Consider the following 21,637-nt stretch of genomic DNA (forward strand, 5'->3'; position numbering starts at 1 on the left):
GTGCTATTGCCATGATTGCTTGTTAAAGTATTTTGAAATGATCTTAAACCCTAAACCTCACCCCTCTTTTGACCATCCAAGTTAAAACCAAATAAAAAGAATTCAAATGAGAAAAAGGCATTTGTGCCTATGGCTAATTTTGCGAAACTTTACCCTAGGCCTTTCTACTTTGTTTAGAGGATTGGAAAACCTTCATAAACCTTACCTAGTACTTATCAAACCCAATCCAAGGTGAAACAAAGGATTTTAAAAAGAAATTAAAAATGCCATAGAGGCATATGTGAGCAAATAGCAAATTTGTGAAATTGAGGATCTTGACCCTAAGACTTGTTGTGAATGGTTGGATCACTCCTCTATACCATTTCAACACTCAACAACATCAATTGGGTCAAGCCAAGTCAAATTAAAAATCAAATGCAACATATGCATAGATGCATATGTGGCACATGGCCATTTTACCCAAATCTTGCCCTATGCCCTCCTACTTTACCCAAATGGTGTGAAACCATCTCTAAACCTAATCTCACACTAAATGGACCCTAGACCTTGCCCAAGTAAAGCAAGATGAACAAAAGAGGAAAATAAGAAAAATTGGAATATCACCTCCTATGGGTTTATGGCCATTTTTGCAAATCTTTGAGCTAGACCTTTTGGAATGGTTTCAATGGTTTGGAATTGTTCCTAAACAAATAAAAATCACTTTGGAGTCAAGAAAAATCAAATCAAATAGAGAGAAATGCAATGGTGAGAAAATTCCATTTTTCACTCACATACACTTTGGCCCACTTTTCAAATCTTTAACCAAGGCCACCATGGCTTGTGCCATTGCTTGTGAAACCCTCATATATCAAAAACAAACCCTTTTGCACCAAAGAAACACAAATCAAATCAAAGAAAAATTCAAATTCAACATACATATGATATTGGTCAAATTGTCACTTTATATTATCTTAACCACTTTGAGCCCTTTTAGTAAGAGATTCTTAAACCAAACCCTAACAAATCTTTGCACCTCATCCAAGACCTCATCAAGATGAGCAACTTTGATGTTGACCACTTTGACCAGATCGTTGACCATTGCTTAATTTAGTCAAGCCAAGTTGCCACTTTGAAACCCAATCTAGATTCCCACCAATTTTGGATTTTTTCACAAATCTTTTCCAAATCCCAAACCAATGCCACTCATGGCTGCCAAATATCATTTAGAACTCCTCCATGAAGAAACCTAGCAAATTTACCCACACATGAGGTTTTTACATAAGAATCCAATTTCTACATAGAGGTACAACCACTATTTCAACCACCCTCCATCACATCACCTCTCTCTCCCTTCACCTCAGCCCTGCCCAACCATGTCCTGGCTCTCCCTCTTGACCTCACCTAGTGTGCATGGTCACCTCACATCAACACCGTGCCCCAAAATCATGTCATGTGTCACATACACTTTGACAAATAATATATGTGCACACCCTAGACCCCTCTCACCTTGCCCACCATGTCTACTAGACTCACCTCACCCCCCTTAAGCTTGCAGCACCTTTGTACACAAGAAAAGTATGCACAAAGCATCAATGCCATGCCATGCCACTCCAAATGACATCACCATGCCAACCCCTGTCTTTCTCCCTCTCTAGTCACCCTCACCTTGTCAAGTTGACTCATCTCACTCCTCTGAACACCACCATACCATAGTTGACCCCAAAAACCCACTTGCACCACCCAATGCCACACCATGCCACTCACATAGTCACCACCATGTCATTACCTACCCCTGGACCTTTTCCCTCTCTCTCACCTTGTCACCCACCTTGGACTTGACCCTCTACACCTGCCAGACATGATCTTTGGTGGAGGAGAGCAAGTGGTTGACCAAAACAAGCATGCCATTGCCCATAGTCACCAACCCGAGGACATCACCCTTCCTCTGCGTGCACAGTGCATCCCATCGCGTCCCACTGCGCCACTCACCTCCTCTCACCCCAGAACACCTGCTAGACATGACCATTGACTCTCAATCGCGCCAGGACGACGCCATGACGTGGGAATGCCGACGTCGGTCATTTCCTTGTGCGCACTGCACACGACACCTGCGGGCTAGCCACTCCGCACGCGTCACCCTCTACCCAGTACCTACCCAGCTGATGCAGCCCCCGTGCCAGAGAGCCCTGCACATGACGAACCCGACGACATGGCCACCATGCCGGCCCCGTCGCGTTCCCGTCTCTGGCCGCTATATAAACCCCCTCCGCGCCCTGGACTTCACCACACAACTCAGAAGCCTCCCTCTCTCCCCCTAGCACCTCCCTCCCGCTCTCCTCACAGCCCACCGGCGTCAACAAGCTCGCCACGGCCACCGGCGGCATCCCTCAAAAACCGCCCAGATTTTCATCACCATAGCCACCGAGCCCTACACCAAAGTTGTAGCCCTTGAAAAGACCTTTCCAACGCACCTAACCACGCCTCAATCCGAGCTCCGAGGTAAGAGAAATAGTCCCCGCAAGCCTGCAGTGTCGGGAGGAAGACGACGGCCCAGCACCGTCGGATCGCCATCCAACGATCCGTGCACCCCGCGCATGCCCGACGTGCATGCGCCATGCACGACAGGCCTGGGCAGCAGCTGGGCCGGCCCAACTTCTCCCCGCCCTCAGTTTGGATTTGATTTCCGTTTTATTTTTTTTCTTTAAATTGCATACTGGTGCAGTGCTAGAATTTAAATATTTTCAATTATACAAATCCAATTTTAGTGATTCAAAATGTTCCAGAAAGATTATGAAATGCTCTAACTAATCCCACTGGTTTCACTCAAAAATTCATTCTAGATCCTCTACAATAAAAATGACAAATCAGTAACTTTTCAAACTTCAAATAATTATTAATAATCAACCATAAACTATTTTGAGGTGGTTCCACCTCTCATAAATCACATTTGATGTTGTCTAATTTATTATGTAATAAAACACTATAGTTGTTTCATATGATCATGGGCTAGAGCAAAGTATTGGCTATGTAGTCAAAATCTAGCCCATTTAAATTATTTCAAAATTAGGGTTTCAAATCTATGAGGTGTAGCGCCTCATTTAAATCATCTTCCCAAGTGGTATGAAGTAATGTGATGACCCTTATTTATTGGTCTCATATGTGCTCACTTGAGGATATTAAATCAAATAGGATTTAAATTGCATGAGGTATGGAACCTCATTTAAATCATGTTTCTCAAATAATAAGTGTGAAGTGTTGACCTTGGTCAACATGTGATCATATCTTGCTATTTGAGGAGATTAAATCTTAACAAGATTCAATGAGAGGAAATTATTTCCCCAAAGAACCAAAGAGAAAACCCTAAGTCACTAAGAGGAGTGTTTTCTAAACACTAAAGAAGAAACCCTAGTCAAATGTTGAGTAAGGTAGATGATGATGCTAGATCATCTTGATTGAGCCATTAAGGCTAGTTAGGTTCTTTAAGTATTGATCTGGTGTTTGTATCCTCGTATTCGTTTATAGACGCTAATACCGGAGACTATCAAGAGGAGGAGGATTTCTACCAGGAAGAAGAAGGGAACTTTGATCACTACCCCAACCAAGGCAAGCTATTACCAATGCAAGATAGATTTGTGCAAAGCTCTACAAGAGCAAGGCACCATTACATTTTACCTTATGATCCTATCCCAAGTTTTACTTTACAAGCTTTATTGGATTTTATTTATCAAAGTTACCTTTTTGATTTATGATTCACTTGGTTTAGTTATGGAGTAGTACAAGAGCATCACACTTAGCCTAGAAAGCTATAAGCTAGTTAGCACCCCTCATAACTAGTTGCTAGTGGTAAAGATTAAAAGTGACTAGTCTAGTTGGGAACTTGTGAAATGAAATAACTTTGAAAACCTTGGAATGATGAGTCGTTCTATTGAAAGATTTTGAAGGTGAATATGAGTTGTGAATGACTTGGTGAATTTTACCAAAACTGATGGTTGGGTTCGGATGCGATACCATTCCAATTTTACAAGAACCCCCACAATACCTGAATCTGGGTAAGGCTTAGCTGGAAATTTATGTGTCTTAGTATGGGTTCCCTCTAAAACAAGCGTCATCGGGGTTATGCCGGAGGCTGCCTCTACAACAAAAGGAATGATGTGAAATGACGTGAAATGAGGTGAATGTCCGGCCCAAGCCCTGTGCAGTTCCCAGGCTGACTGTCTGTCTTCACTGGGAGGCCAAGCTCATGGGGAGAGGTGCCTATACTAGGGTATATAAATGAAAGGTTAGGATTGGTAGTTCGCGTACTGCGTACGATAAATCAGGGCCAGTTACCCCTGACGAACTATTGCAATTGTTGTGGCACAAGTGTACAACCTCTGCAGAGTTTAACCTATTCGAATAGCCGTGTCCGCGGTCATGGACAGTTGGAAAGGCCATACTGTTCCGTCATCAGAACTTTTCTCAAAATATGAAGGGTGACTTGTGATTTGAATTGAAAGGTGACTTTGACTTTGAATCACAACTGAGTTGTGGGAATGACATTAATGTTCCCACTTGAGTAAGTGATACGCGTACAGCACGCGTCCGTTGGGAACCCCAAGAGGAAGGTGTGATGCGTACATCGGCAAGTTTTCCCTCAGTATGAAACCAAGGTTTATCGAACCAGTAGGAGCCAAGAAGCACGTTGAAGGTTGATGGCGGCGGGATGTAGTGCGGCGCAACACCAGAGATTCCGGCGCCAACGTGGAACCTGCACAACACAACCAAAGTACTTTGCCCCAACGAAACAGTGAGGTTGTCAATCTCACCGGCTTGCTGTAACAAAGGATTAGATGTATAGTGTGGATGATGATTGTTTGCAGAAAATAGTAAAACAATATTGCAGTAGATTGTATTTCAGTATAGAGAATTGGACCGGGGTCCACAGTTCACTAGAGGTGTCTCTCCCATAAGATAAACAGCATGTTGGGTGAACAAATTACAGTTGGGCAATTGACAAATAAAGAGGGCATGACCATGCACATACATATTATGATGAGTATAGTGAGATTTAATTGGGCATTACGACAAAGTACATAGACCGCTATCCAGCATGCATCTATGCCTAAAAAGTCCACCTTCGAGGTTATCATCCGAACCCCTCCGGTATTAAGTTGCTAACAACAGACAATTGCATTAAGTATTGCGCGTAATGTAATCAGTAACTACATCCTTGAACATAGCACCAATGTTTTATCCCTAGTGGCAACAGCACATCCATAATCTTAGAGATTTCTGTCACTTCCCCAGATTCACGGAGACATGAACCCACTATCGAGCATAAATACTCCCTCTTGGAGTTACAAGCATCTACTTGGCCAGAGCATCTACTAGTAACGGAGAGCATGCAAGATCATAAACAACACATAGACATAACTTTGATAATCAACATAACAAGTATTCTCTATTCATCAGATCCCAATAAACGCAACATATAGAATTACAGATAGATGATCTTGATCATGTTCGGCAGCTCACAAGACCCGACAATTAAGCACAATGGGGAGAAGACAACCATCTAGCTACTGCTATGGACCCATAGTCCAGGGGTAGACTACTCACACATCACTCCGGAGGCGACCATGGCGGCGTAGAGTCCTCCGGGAGATGATTCCCCTCTCCGGCAGGGTGCCGGAGGCGATCTCCTGAATCCCCCGAGATGGGATTGGCGGCGGCGGCGTCTCTGGAAGGTTTTCCGTATCGTGGCTCTCGGTACTGGGGGTTTCGCGATGGAGGCTTTAAGTAGGCGGAAGGGCAGGTCAGGAGGCGGCACGAGGGGCCCAAAGCATAGGCCGGCGCGGCCAAGGGCCAGGCCGCGCCGCCCTAGGGTGTGGCCGCCTCGTGGCCCCACTTCGTCTCCTCTTCGGTCTTCTGGAAGCTTTGTGGCAAAATAGGACCCTGGGCGTTGATTTCGTCCAATTCCGAGAATATTTCGTTACTAGGATTTCTGAAACCAAAAACAGCAGAAAATAGCAACTGGCACTTCGGCATCTTGTTAATAGGTTAGTTCCAGAAAATGCACGAATATGACATAAAGTGTGCATAAAACATGTAGATATCATCAATAATGTGGCATGGAACACAAGAAATTATCGATACGTCGGAGACGTATCAGCATCCCCAAGCTTAGTTCTGCTCGTCCCGAGCAGGTAAAACGATAACAAAGATAATTTCTGGAGTGACATGCCATCATAACCTTGATCATACTATTTGTAAAGCATATGTAGTGAATGCAGCGATCAAAACAATGTATATGACATGAGTAAACAAGTGAATCATATAGCAAAGACTTTTCATGAATAGTACTTCAAGACAAGCATCAATATGTCTTGCATAAGAGTTAACTCATAAAGCAATAATTCATAGTAAAAGCATTGAAGCAACACAAAGGAAGATTAAGTTTCAGCGGTTGCTTTCAACTTGTAACATGTATATCTCATGGATATTGTCAACATAGAGTAATATAATAAGTGCAATATGCAAATATGTAGGAATCAATGCACAGTTCACACAAGTGTTTGCTTCTTGAGGTGGAGAGAAATAGGTGAACTGACTCAACAATGAAAGTAAAAGAATGGTCCTCCATAGAGGAAAATCATCGATTGCTATATTTGTGCTAGAGCTTTGATTTTGAAAACATGAAACAATTTTGTCAACGGTAGTAATAAAGCATATGTATCATGTAAATTATATCTTACAAGTTGCAAGCCTCATGCATAGTATACTAATAGTGCCCGCACCTTGTCCTAATTAGCTTGGACTACCGGATCATCGCAATACACATGTTTTAACCAAGTGTCACAAAGGGGTACCTCTATGCCGCCTGTACAAAGGTCTAAGGAGAAAGCTCGCATTGGATTTCTCGCTATTGATTATTCTCAACTTAGACATCCATACCGGGACAACATAGACAACAGATAATGGACTCCTCTTTTATGCATAAGCATGTAACAACAATTAATAATTTTCTCATATGAGATTGAGGATATATGTCCAAAACTGAAACTTCCACCATGAATCATGACTTTAGTTAGCGGCCCAATGTTCTTCTCTAACAATATGCATGCTTAACCATAAGGTGGTAGATCTCTCTTACTTCAGACAAGACGGACATGCATAGCAACTCACATGATATTCAACAAAGAATAGTTGATGGCATCCCCAGAAACATGGTTATCGCACAACAAGCAACTTAATAAGAGATAAAGTGCATAAGTACATATTCAATACCACAATAGTTTTTAAGCTATTTGTCCCATGAGCTATATATTGCAAAGGTGAATGATGGAATTTTAAAGGTAGTACTCAAGCAATTTACTTTGGAATGGCGGAGAAATACCATATAGTAGGTAGGTATGGTGGACACAAATGGCATAGTGGTTGGCTCAAGGATTTTGGATGCATAAGAAGTAATCCCTCTCGATACAAGGTTTAGGCTAGCAAGGTCATTTGAAACAAACACAAGGATGAACCGGTGCAGCAAAACTCACATAAAAGACATATTGAAAACATTATAAGACTCTACACCGTCTTCCTTGTTGTTCAAACTCAATACTAGAAATTATCTAGACCTTAGAGAGACCAAATATGCAAACCAAATTTTAGCATGCTCTATGTATTTCTTCATTAATGGATGCAAAGCATATGATGCAAGAGCTTAAACATGAGCACAACAATTGCCAAGTATCACATTATCCAAGACATTATAGCAAATTACTACATGTATCATTTTCCAATTCCAACCATATAACAATTTAACGAAGAAGAAACTTCGCCATGAATATTATGAGTAGAGCCTAAGGACATACTTGTCCATATGCTACAGCGGAGCGTGTCTCTCTCCCACAAAGTGAATGCTAGGATCCATTTATTCAAACAAAACCAAAAACAAAAACAAACCGACGCTCCAAGCAAAGCACATAAGATGTGATGGAATAAAAATATAGTTTCAGGGGAGGAACCTGATAATGTTGTCGATGAAGAAGGGGATGCCTTGGGCATCCCCAAGCTTAGACGCTTGAGTCTTCTTAGAATATGCAGGGGTGAACCACCGGGGCATCCCCAAGCTTAGAGCTTTCACTCTCCTTGATCATATTGTATCATCTCCTCTCTTGATCCTTGAAAACTTCCTCCACACCAAACTTAGAATAACTCATTAGAGGGTTAGTGCACAATCAAAATATACATGTTCAGAGGTGACACAATCATTCTTAACACTTCTGGACATTGCATAAAGCTATTGGACATTAATGGATCAAAGAAATTCATCCAACATAGCAAAAGAGGCAATGCGAAATAAAAGGCAGAATCTGTCAAAACAGAACAGTTCGTATTGACGAATTTTATCGAGGCACCAGACTTGCTCAAATGAAAATGCTCAAATTGAATGAAAGTTGCGTACATATCTGAGGATCACTCACGTAAATTGGAATAATTTTCTGAGTTACCTACAGAGAAAACAGCCCAGATTCGTGACAGCAAAGAAATCTGTTTCTGCGCAGTAATCCAAATCTAGTATGAACTTTACTATCAACGACTTTACTTGGCACAATAAAACACTAAACTAAGATAAGGAGAGGTTGCTACAGTAGTAAACAACTTCCAAGACACAAAATAAAAACAAAGTACTGTAGTAAAAACCATGGGTTGTCTCCCATAAGCGCTTTTCTTTAACGCCTTTCAGCTAGGCGCAGAAAGTGTGTATCAAGTATTATCAAAGGGTGGTGCATCTACAGTGGGGTGTGGAGTTTTCTCAACTATGCATTTTATCTTTTCTATGTGAGTTTCAGAGGCTCCCTTTTCATTAGTCTTGGGCTTGCTACTCTCATCAAACAAATCTTCAGGAACAATCCAATCAAAATTCTTTTCTAGTGCCTCACACATTCCCAAGAGCTTGCAAGGTATTGATGTTTTAATATCCCCCTCATAATTAACTTCATTAGTGTACTTTTGTCTATCCTTTTCCATCTTCTCAAGGGTACTGGCAAAGTTGGTATAAGAGCCTAGCATATTATATTTAGTGAAGACTTTTCTAGCTTCTCTCGCTATTCCCCCAAATTCTTTAAGAAGGGTTTCTAATACAAAATCTTTCTTTTCTCCTTCTTCCATATCACTGAGTGTAAGAAACATATGTTGAATCACAGGATTAAGATTAACAAATCTAGCTTCTAACGCGTGTACTAAAGAAGCAACAGCAATTTCATAAGTAGGAGCAAGTTCTACCAAGTGTCTATCTTCAAAATCTTCAACCGTACTAATATGAGTGAAAAAATCTTCTATATTATCTTTCCCAAGGATAGACCCTCGGCCTACCGGTACATCTTTAAGAACAAACTTAGGAGGAAACATGATAAAATAAGTAAAGCAAATACAAGTAACTAATTTTTTGTGTGTTTTTGATATAGTAAACAAGATAGCAAATAAAGTAAAACTAGCAACTAATTTTTTTGTATTTTGATTTAGTGCAGCAAACAAAGTAGTAAATAAAACTAAGCAAGAAAAAAACAAAGTAAAGAGATTGGGAAGTGGAGACTCCCCTTGCAGCGTGTCTTGATCTCCCTGGCAACGGCGCCAGAAAAAGATTTGCTGGCGTGTAGTTGACGTGGGAGTTAGAAATCTCTGTGGTGTAATTTTCCTTCACGTCCCCGGCAACGGCGCCAGAAAAAGAGCTTGATACGCGTAGGAACCCCAAGAGGAAGGTGTGATGCGTATAGCGGCAAGTTTTCCCTCAGTATGAAACCCAGGTTTATCGAACCAGTAGGAGCCAAGAAGCACGTTGAAGGTTGATGGCGGCGGGATGTAGTGCGGCGCAACACCAGAGATTCCGGCGCCAACGTGGAACCTGCACAACACAACCAAAGTACTTTGCCCCAACGAAACAGTGAGGTTGTCAATCTCACCGGCTTGCTGTAACAAAGGATTAGATGTATAGTGTGGATGATGATTGTTTGCAGAAAACAGTAAAACAGTATTGCAGTAGATTGTATTTCAGTATAGAGAATTGGACCGGGGTCCACAGTTCACTAGAGGTGTCTCTCCCATAAGATAAACAGCATGTTGGGTGAACAAATTACAGTTGGGCAATTGACAAATAAAGAGGGCATGACCATGCACATACATATTATGATGTGTATAGTGAGATTTAATTGGGCATTACGACAAAGTACATAGACCGCTATCCAGCATGCATCTATGCCTAAAAAGTCCACCTTCAGGTTATCATCCGAACCCCCTCCAGTATTAAGTTGCTAACAACAGACAATTGCATTAAGTATTGCGCGTAATGTAATCAGTAACTACATCCTTGAACATAGCACCAATGTTTTATCCCTAGTGGCAACAGCACATCCATAATCTTAGAGATTTCTGTCACTTCCCCAGATTCACGGAGACATGAACCCACTATCGAGCATAAATACTCCCTCTTGGAGTTACAAGCATCTACTTGGCCAGAGCATCTACTAGTAACGGAGAGCATGCAAGATCATAAACAACACATAGACATAACTTTGATAATCAACATAACAAGTATTCTCTATTCATCGGATCCCAACAAACGCAACATATAGAATTACAGATAGATGATCTTGATCATGTTCGGCAGCTCACAAGACCCGACAATTAAGCACAATGGGGAGAAGACAACCATCTACCTACTGCTATGGACCCATAGTCCAGGGGTAGACTACTCACACATCACTCCGGAGGCGACCATGGCGGTGTAGAGTCCTCCGGGAGATGATTCCCCTCTCCGGCAGGGTGCCGGAGGCGATCTCCTGAATCCCCCGAGATGGGATTGGCGGCGGCGGCGTCTCTGGAAGGTTTTCCGTATCGTGGCTCTCGGTACTGGGGGTTTCGCGACGGAGGCTTTAAGTAGGCGGAAGGGCAGGTCAGGAGGCGGCACGAGGGGCCCACACCATAGGCCGGCGCGGCCAAGGGCCAGGCCGCGCCGCCCTAGGGTGTGGCCGCCTCGTGGCCCCACTTCGTCTCCTCTTCGGTCTTCTGGAAGCTTCGTGGCAAAATAGGACCCTGGGCGTTGATTTCGTCCAATTCCGAGAATATTTCGTTACTAGGATTTACGAAACCAAAAACAATGAAAACGACAGCGGCACTTCGGCATCTTGTTAATAGGTTAGTTCCAGAAAATGCACGAATATGACATAAAGTGTGCATAAAACATGTAGATATCATCAATAATGTGGCATGGAACACAAGAAATTATCGATACGTCGGAGACGTATCAGTAAGTTAGGCAAATGAAGAGGTTTTGTTTACTAAATTGCTTATGAAATAAAACTGGCTTTATGAAAATGAAACTAGAGCTTAGAACCCCCTTACTATAGTTGATAACTTTTACCTTAGTATTAGTTTGCGAGTACTTTAAAGTACTCATGGCTGTGTCCCTGGCTATTCAAATGGCCAGACTATGAAGAGAAGTACCAGAACCCGGAAGAAGGACAGCAGGACGTCTACGACAACTAGGATCACTCCTGACGTCAACAGTTGCCTGTGGAATAGATGAACTACTACTACGCTACTTCGCTTCCGCTATGTGTTTTGTAATTGATCAATAGATCATCTACTATTGTAATGAGACTGGATCATGTGATCCTTTGTTGTAAGACAATTATGATGTTGTAATGAATGATGTTCTGTGATATCAATCTATTATGTCTCGCAAAAACAATATTCCTGGGATTGCGATGAATGGCATAATAGGCACCTGGACTTAAAAATCCGAGTGTTGACACACCCCCGGCGGCGCCGGTTGCCTCATCGCCGCTAGGCTCGTAGGTACTACCCCCGGCGGCGTCGCTTGCCTTGTTGCCGCTTGGCTCGTCGGCACTACCCCCAGCGGCATCCTCCATCTCATGGTCCTCGTCGCCGCCAACACCAGCGGCCTCGGCATCCTCCTCCGTCCTAAAGAAGTGCCTATTGTAGTGCTCCTCTAACTGTTCTTGAGACACCATGGTGGCTTGCACTAATAGAAGATGAAAAAGAGTTAGAATTCACGGAAAAATTCGGCATGACCTTTGCTAAAAAATGGTCATGCCGAGTGCTAGAATTGCCGGAACGGAAATGAATCGACATTCCGGCACTAAATAGCAACTCAATCCCTGCAAATGTACAGAAATGCAAAAAGAAGACCATATACTTTAGCACCATTTCATTCTTGATCATTTAGTGTGGAGAGCAGCACCATTGCATTAGCATGCACATCACCATATACATCAACATGCACTTAATCATTTGATATACATCAGCATGCACTTAACATCAGCATCACCATGCTAGTAGCATGCATTTCATTTTCAAACCAGAGAACAAATTCAGTAGCATGCATTTAACCAGAGACACAAAATCATTTGATATGCATACTGAATTCCTGACACTTTAGCATCAACCCATCTTTAGCATTTAAAAATGAAAAATGAACTAAATGAACTAAATTGGCATCTTTAGCATTTAAAAAACCAGCATACTGCCAACTAAATCAGCTACTGCATCAACCCATCTTTAGCATCTTTAGCATTTAAAAAATGAAAAACTAGACAGCCAGCCAACACACAAAAATAAGAAGCAAATATCTTGCCTCTGTCGATAGTAGCAAATATAATACAGAAAAAACTAAAAAAAAGTAGATGAACTAGCATAAAATTAGAAGCAAATATCTTGCCTCTGTAGATGAACTAGGTGCATTAGAAATACAGGTTACTCATACAGGTTCAAACAATGCAGTAGCATTCTTTCCCTTACTGTCAACTGTTAAAACAATGCAGAGAGGGGAATTTGGGGGAGGGACAGGGAAAGGAAGAGGGGGAGGGGAGGGGAAATGACAGCAGCATGCACAACAGCATGCATAGCAACAGCATAACAGCAGCATGCACACAACATCTTGATTTTCATTTCTTTTCCAACCAGCATAGCAGCAACATGCACACAACATCTTCATTTTCATTTTGTTTTAAATGAACCAGAGAATGAACATAGCACCAATTTTTATTTTGTTTTAAATGAACCAGAGAAGCTCATGTGTCATTTCTCATTTGTGGATTATGAGAAAGCTCCAATTATATTTCCTTGATGTGAAAAATGAACTAAATGAACTAAATTTCAAACAAGAGAACAAATTCATTTTATTTTGTTTTTTCAAACCAGAGAATAGCACTTGTTCTTTTATGAACTAAACCTACTGCTAGCACTTGTTCTTTTTAAATTAAGTAAACCTACTGCTAGTGAACATTTGACAGCATCCATTGATATAGCATATTTTTTCAAACCAGAGAATAGCACATTTTTTCAAACAAGAGAATAGCACTTGTTCTTTTTTCAAACTAGAGAATAGCACATTTTTTCATTAAGCATTATTAAAACAGAGAATAAACGTGAGGCATGCCTAACCCCAACACTTGCTACTGGTGGCATTTGATGCTTGAGTAGGCATTTAAATGAACCAGATCGATTACAGTAAGTAGGCATCAAATTCAATTTGCTATGAACCAAGCATTTGCTACTGCATTTCATCATTTAAAGCAAATAGCAACTAGCAAATAAACCTACTGCATCATTTTTTCATCATTTTTTCTAACAACTACTGCAACTAGCAAATAAGACTAGCATTTGCTACTGCAACTAGCAAATTTACTAACACTAACCTACTGCAAGAATTTACCAATGAACCCATTTCATCAGTTTTTTTCATTTTAAAATTGAACCATAGCATGAACCATACCATCTGCAAGTTTATTTTCATTTCATTTCCTCTGCCTCCTCAACCATAGCATGAACCAATGAACCCATCTAATCATTTTTTAAATGAACCAGAGAATGAACCTATATATTTCTTGTACTGCTACTGCTCAATTTCAGTGAACTCCCAAGCAAGTTAATTTAAGCAATTTCAGTGAACTGCGGAGAGGGGAATTCGGGAGAGGGGGAGGAAGAGGGGGACAGATAGGGGAAGGAAGAGGGGGAGGAGAGGGGAAGGTGGAGGAGGTCCTGGCGGCGTCGGGGAAGGATGAGGGGAAGGGAGAAGGGCGGTTCTTACCGACGGTGGCGACGGTGGCCGGCGCGTGTGTGCGACGCCCTCCTCCTCTGCGGCGACGGTGGTGACGCTTGCTCGATCCTCCTCTCCGAGGCGACGGTGTGGGGACGCCTGCTCCTCCTCCTATCGGTGGCTCTCCTCCTCTCGGCGGCTCGGGTGCGGCGGTGGCGCGACGGCGGCGGTGCGGTGTAGGGTTGTGAGATGGTTACGTTTGGGGAAGATGGGGGTTCGGCCGAAACGACTAAGTCATATGACTAGTCTTATTGCCGGCGCACCAGGGCATTGGTTCGCCGGGGATAACCTTGTCCCCGGCGAACCAATGCCCTGGTGCACCGGCAATAAGGCTAGTCTGCTATAGCTGCGACTTAACCAAATTCACAGATAGCTATAGGCCCTGGTTATTTTTTTGATTCCTTTTTCTTTTCTTTTTCTTTATTTTATGTTTCTTTATTCAGATATGTCAGTTATACATGAGTGTTATTATGCAAAAACAAAAAGATATGTGAGTGTTATTATGCAAAAACAAAAAGTTATGTGAGTTACTGATGACCCACAAGTATAGGGGGTGTATCGTAGTATCTTCGATAAGTAAGAATGTCGATCCCAACGAGGAGCAGAAGGTGTTGACAAGCAGTTTCGATGAAGGATTCACTGTAAATGCTCACAGACAAGTATTCAGGGGGTTTTGATGTAACAGTTGAATAAAGTACGAGTAAGTAAAGTGCGAGAGTAACAATTGCAGCGAGTGGCCCAATCCTTTTTAGCACAAAGGACAAGCCGGGTTGTTTACTTATAATGACCAAACGTTCTCGAGGACACACGGGATTTTAGTCTAGTGCTTTCGCTACATACGGCTAAATAATCTTCATTGTTACGATAAGTGTTGTGTGGGTGAACCTATGCTAATGAACCGCCCTTCCTAGGACTAATACATACTTGTGATTATACCCCTTGCAAGCATCCGCAACTACAAGAAAGTAATTAAGAATAAACCTAACCACAGCCTTAAACTCTGAGATCCTGCTATCCCTCCTGCATCGATATACCAACGGGGGTTTAGGTTTCTGTCACTCCGGCAACCCCGCAATTGGCAAACGAGTACAAGATGCATTCCCCTAGGCCCATAAAGGTGAAGTGTCATGTAGTCGACGTTCACATGACACCACTAGAAGAATAACACCACAACTTAAATATCATAACATTGAATATTACCCAACCATAGTTTACTACTAACAGTTAGACTTCACCCATGTCCTCAAGAACTAAACGAACTACTCAAGAGACATCATATGGAACATGATCAGAGGTGATATGATGATGAATAACAATCTGAACATAAACCTTGGTCCAATGGTTTCACTCAATAGCATCAACAACAAGTAGAAATCGATACCGGGAGAGTTTCCCCTATCAAACAATCAAGATCAAACCCAAATTGCTACGGCGGTGACGGTGTCCAGCGGTGGAGACGGCGGTGATGATGGTAAAGATGATGATGATGGTGATGGAGATGATGTCCAGCTCGATGACGGTGACGATGGCGTCGATTTCCCCCTCCCGGAGGGAATTTCCCCGGCGGATCTCAGCCCGCCGGAGAGCTCTTTTCTCTCTGGTGTTCTCCGCCCCGCAGAGGTGGCTGTAACTCTTCGTGAGGTACCCTCTGTGGCTTAGGTCTTCGGGAGGAAGGGTTTCACGAAGAAAAGGAGGCGAAAGGGGCTGTGGGGCCCCCACACCACAAGGTGGCGCGGCCAGGCCATGGGCCGCGCCGGCCTGTGGTCTGGCCCCACCTTGGGCCTTCTCAGCTCCCCTTTCTGGCTTCCTTCGTCATCTGGAAAAATAGGATTTTTGGTATAATTTCCTTCCACAGTTGATCTTCCGAAATATTGCGTTCTGACGGTGCTTTTTCCAGCAGAATCCTGGCTCCGGTGCTCGATCCTCCAATAATGATGAAACATGCAAAATAGATGAAATAACATAAGTATTGTGTCCAAATATGAAATATATCAATGAATAACAGCAAATTATGATACAAAATAGTGATGCAAATTGGACGTATCAACTCCCCCCAAGCTTAGACTTCGCTTGTCCCCAAGCGAAACTGAACTCAGTAAACAGGACCACATGTTTATGGAGTGAAGAGTCGATAAATAAAATACGGACAAGAAGCATCATATTCATTCACACAAGACATTCTAGTAAACAACTTCCTCATATAACTCAACTTGAAACAAGTATAAAGTAATCACAAATAAAGGTGCATAAGAAATCATAGTTGGTGATAGCAAACTTCGTTCTTGGTCAGAGAACAATCATAATGGTCTCCTCATGATCATTGATAACTTGCAAAGCTATATTCATTCAGATAAAACTTGTACTAAACAAGGAAGAATAAAAGACATGATGAAGCAAATCACAATATAATGGTTTGATCACAACTACTCAAATGCTTGCTTGAGATGGAGGGAAATAGGTTTACTGACCCAACATAAAGTAAAAGACAGGCCCTTCGCAGAGGGAAGCAGTGATTAAATCATGTGCTAGAGCTTTTTCAGTTTTGAAATCATATAGAGATAATAAAAGTAACATTTTGAGAGGTGTTTGTTGTTGTCAATGACTGGTAGCGGGTACTCTAACCCCCTTGCCAGACAACCTTCAAAGAGCGGCTCCCATTTTATTTTTATTTTGTGTGGCACTCCTTCCAACCTTTCTTTCACAAACCATGGCTAACCGAATCCTCGGGTGCCTGCCAACAATCTCATACCATGAAGGAGTGCCTTTTTAGTTTAATTAATTTGGGACCGGGAATCCCATTGCCAGCTCTTTTTGCAAAATTATTGGATAAGCGGATGAAGCCACTAGTCCATTGGTGAAAGTTGCCCAACAAGATTGAAAGATCAAACACCACATACTTCCTCATGAGCTATAAAACTTTGACACAAATAAGAGATAATAAGTTTTGAATTGTTTAAAGGTAGCACACGAAGTATTTACTTGGAATGGCAGAAAATACCATGTAGTAGGTAGATATGGTGGACACAAATGACATAGGTTTGGGTTAAGGTTTGGATGCACGAGAAGTATTCCCTCTCAGTACAGGTCTTTGGCTAGCAAGGTTAATTAGCAAGCATAAGAGTCGAGGGAAACAAACAAATATACATGTGATAGAAACAATCATGCATCTTCCTTGTAAGCACAAACAATTTTAACTTCAGAATAATAAGCTATGAGCTAACAAGAAAGAAAGACAATGAAACAACTACTTGTATTTCTCTTTTCTACTTAAACCTCAAAGTGTTGTTGCTATTGACCAATGCTAAGTTTGCCAAAACCAAATAGATTTATTTAATGCTCCCAAAGTGATACCAATACTAACAACAAGGTAAATCATATAATAGAGACTGCAAACTAAAATAAGATGTGCAATATGTAAATGATAAGACTTCTCATTAATATTCCATAACGATAACTCACACCAAGGGATACATAGACAACCAACTAAAGGAGAGATACTTCCAAACTGCAACCCATCTTATATGATAACTTCCCTACTCATGATATGACACTACTTGACAATAAAAAGTAAAAGGTAGTGATGATGTGATACCGCGGCACTCCCCCAAGCTTGGAACAAACCAAGGGGATGCCAATACCGATGATGAATTACTCCTTCGGCGATGGTGGTGATGAACTCCCGTCATCAAACTTCCAAGGAAGAGGTTCTCCATCAAGAAACGACATCTTGGTCTCGGGGATCCTGAAACTAGCAGCACGGCTTATGTATTTAAACCTATTTTCATACTCACAGTTCTGATTCTGAATGTCATAGAGTTGTGCTTGGAGCTTGTTTGTGGTGTCGTGAAGTGAGAGGATGTCGCCCCAAAGCTTTGCAGTTTCCTTCTCGTGTTCAGCAATGAGTTCAGACACAATCTTGTGGAAGATATCCACCTCACGCTCAGCCATCTTCTTGTATTTGAAGACCTCTTGTTCTAGCTTCTCCATCCTGTCTTCCAAGCTTCCTTCTCCTTTAGGACCCTGGACATCCTTGATCTGCAGTTCTCCCTCAACGAGCAGCAACTCCTTGGGGTGCATCCTCAGCTCCTCCATGTACAATTTGCCAACATCCATGCGGGAGCTGTCCTTCGGAGTTTCCGATGAAGACATGATGGCTCTAGATCCGAAGCAAATCCTGGAAGAAACAGCTCGAAACAAAACACGTCGAGAAAATGATATACGGACCTCCAGGGGTCCGGGGGATTATATAGCAAAAATTTTCACGACAAAAGGAAAGTACCAGATCGAACTAGAGTCAGAAAGGGGCGACGAGGCGGCCAGACCATAGGGCGGCGCGGGCCAAGGCCAGGCCGCGCCGGCCTATGGTGGCACGCCCTCGTGCGTCTTTTCCACTCCGTTTCGATCTCGTAATTTTTCATATTTTCCAAAAACAGCAAAAATATTGTTCGGAAAGTAAATTGCGAACTTTTCATTACCAGTACTGTTACCTATTCAAAGTCGAGTTCTGGCGGACTGTCAACTTGTCCTTTGATGAAGGCCTCCGGTGTTTCCACTCGAATAATATCAACATCAACATTATAGGAATCACCTGAGATATAATGCTTGATTCTTTGTCCATTTACCACTTGTGTAGCATTGCCTTGGAGAGAGCTAATTTTGATTGCTCCTGAACGATACACCTCCTCGACAACATACGCTCCTTCCCATTTCGAGAGTAATTTCCCTGCAAAGAATCTGAGACGAGACCGATACAATAGGACTTTATCTCCAATATTAAATTCTCTTTTGATAATCCTTCTATCATGCCATTTCTTAACTTTCTCTTTAAAGAGTTTAGCATTTTCATAAGCTTCACTTCTCCATTCATCTAGAGAACTCAATTGCAACAACCTCTTATTACCGGCAAGTTTAGGATCTTTATTTAATTCTCTAACAGCCCAATAAGCTTTGTGCTCTAGTTCTAAAGGTAAATGACAAGCTTTCCCATAAACAATTTTATAAGGTGACATTCCCATGGGATTTTTATAAGCAGTTCTATAAGCCCAAAGTGCATCCTTCAATTTACTAGCCCAATTCTTTCTAGTTTTATTAACAGTGTTTTGCAAGATAGATTTAATCTCTCTATTTGATAATTCTACTTGCCCACTAGTTTGAGGATGATAAGCGGAAGCAATTCTATGATTAATACCATATCTAGCAAGAGTTTTTCTAAAACCACCATGAATAAAATGAGAACCTCCATCAGTTATAATATATCTAGGAACTCCAAATCTAGGAAAAATAATATCTAAAAGCATTCTTAAAGAGGTCTCACCATCAGCACTTTTTGTAGGTATGGCTTCCACCCATTTAGTAACATAATCAACAGCAACAAGTATATGAGTGTTACCTTCTGAAGAGGGAAAAGGTCCCATGAAGTCAAATCCCCAACAATCAAACGGTTCAATAACAAGAGTATAATTCATCGGCATTTCATTGCGTCTAGAGATATTACCAACCCTTTGGCATTCATCGAAAGATAAAATAAACTTCCTTGCATCTTTGAAGAGAGTTGGCCAATAAAAACCTGATTGTAGAACCTTTTGCGCGGTTCTTTCTCCGGCGTGATGTCCTCCATAAGCACTACCATGACATTTACTCAATATCTCTTGTTGTTCATATTCGGGAACACATCTTCGCATAATACCATCCACTCCTTCTTTTTATAAGTGTGGGTCATCCCAGAAATAATGCCTCAAGTCATAAAAGAATTTCCTCCTTTGCTGAGCTGAAAAGGTTGGAGGCAAGTACTTGGAAACAATAAAGTTAGCATAATCAGCATACCAAGGACTGTCTCGCGAACTCACCTTTATTGCAGCCAATTGTTCATTTGGAAAACTATCATTAACAGGAACATGATCATAAGCAATATTTTCCAATCTAGACAAATTATCAGCAACAGGATTATCAGCACCTTTCCTATCTACAATATGTAAATCAAATTCTTGCAACAGAAGTACCCATCTAATAAGCCTTGGCTTAGCATCTTTCTTTTGCATAAGGTATCTGATTGCAGCATGATCAGTATGAATAGTAACTTTTGAATCAACAATATAAGATCTAAACTTATCACAAGCAAAGACTACAGCTAACAATTCCTTTTCAGTAGTTGCATAATTTCTTTGAGCAGCATCAAGAGTTTTACTAGCATAATGAATAACATTCAGTTTTTTATTTACTCGCTGTCCAAGAACAGCGCCTACAGCAAAATCACTAGCATCACACATAATTTCAAATGGTAAGTTCCAATCAGGAGGTTCAACTATAGGAGCGGTTGTTAAGGCTTTCTTAAGAGTTTCAAAAGCTTCCTTACAATCATCATCAAAAACAAAAGGTACGTCTTTTTGAAGAAGATTAGTAAGAGGCTTTGAAATCTTGGAGAAATCTTTAATAAACCTCCTATAAAACCCAGCATGACCAAGAACACTACGAATACCTTTAACATCCCTAGGATAGGGCATCTTCTCAATTGCTTCAACTTTAGCTCTATCAACTTCAATACCTCTCTCGGAAATTTTATGTCCCAATACAATTCCTTCATTAACCATAAAGTGGCATTTCTCCCAATTAAGAACAAGGTTAGTTTCTTCACATCTCTGCAAAACTTTATCGAGGTTCCGCAAGCAATTATCAAAAGAATTCCCATAGACAGAAAAATCATCCATGAATACCTCTACAATACTCTCGCAAAAACCATGAAAAATAGCAGACATGCATCTTTGAAAAGTAGCAGGAGCATTACACAAACCAAAAGGCATACGTCTATAAGCATAAGTTCCATAGGGACAAGTGAAAGTGGTTTTCTCTTGATCTTTAGTTTTAACACCAATTTGTGAAAACCCAGAATAACCATCAAGAAAGCAAAAATGAGTATTTTTAGATAACCTTTCTAACATTTGATCAATAAAAGGCAAAGGGTAATGATCTTTCTTAGTAACCTTATTAACTTTTCGATAATCAATGCACATTCTATACCCTACAACCACTCTTTGAGGTATGAGCTCATCATTATCATTAGGCACAACAGTCATTTCTCCTTTCTTAGGAACACAATGCACAGGACTAACCCATCTACTATCATCAATAGGATATATAATACCAGCTTCAAGAAGTCGAAATACCTCATTTCTTACCACATCCTTCATTTTAGGAATTAGACGACGCTGAGGTTCAACAACAGGCTTCGCATCATCTTCCATATTGATGGCGTGTTGGCAAATAGAGGGAGAAATCCCCTTCAAATCATCAAGAGTGTAGCCAATAGCACCTCGGTGTTTCTTCAATATTTCCAATAGCCTTTCTTCTTCAAACTCTGTAAGTTTAGAACTAATAATAACAGGATATATTTTCTTATCATCAATATGAGCATATTTAAGATTATCAGGCAAAGGTTTTAAATCAAAGACAGGATCTTCCTTTGGTGGCGGTGTTGTACCCAGATCTTCCACCGGTAAATCATGCCTGAGAATAGGTTGGCGAAGAAAAATTTCCTCAAGCTCATCTCTTTCTTTCCTAAAAACTTCACTC

Source organism: Lolium perenne, chromosome 6 (assembly GCF_019359855.2).
Source record: "Lolium perenne isolate Kyuss_39 chromosome 6, Kyuss_2.0, whole genome shotgun sequence".
NCBI lineage: Eukaryota > Viridiplantae > Streptophyta > Magnoliopsida > Poales > Poaceae > Lolium > Lolium perenne.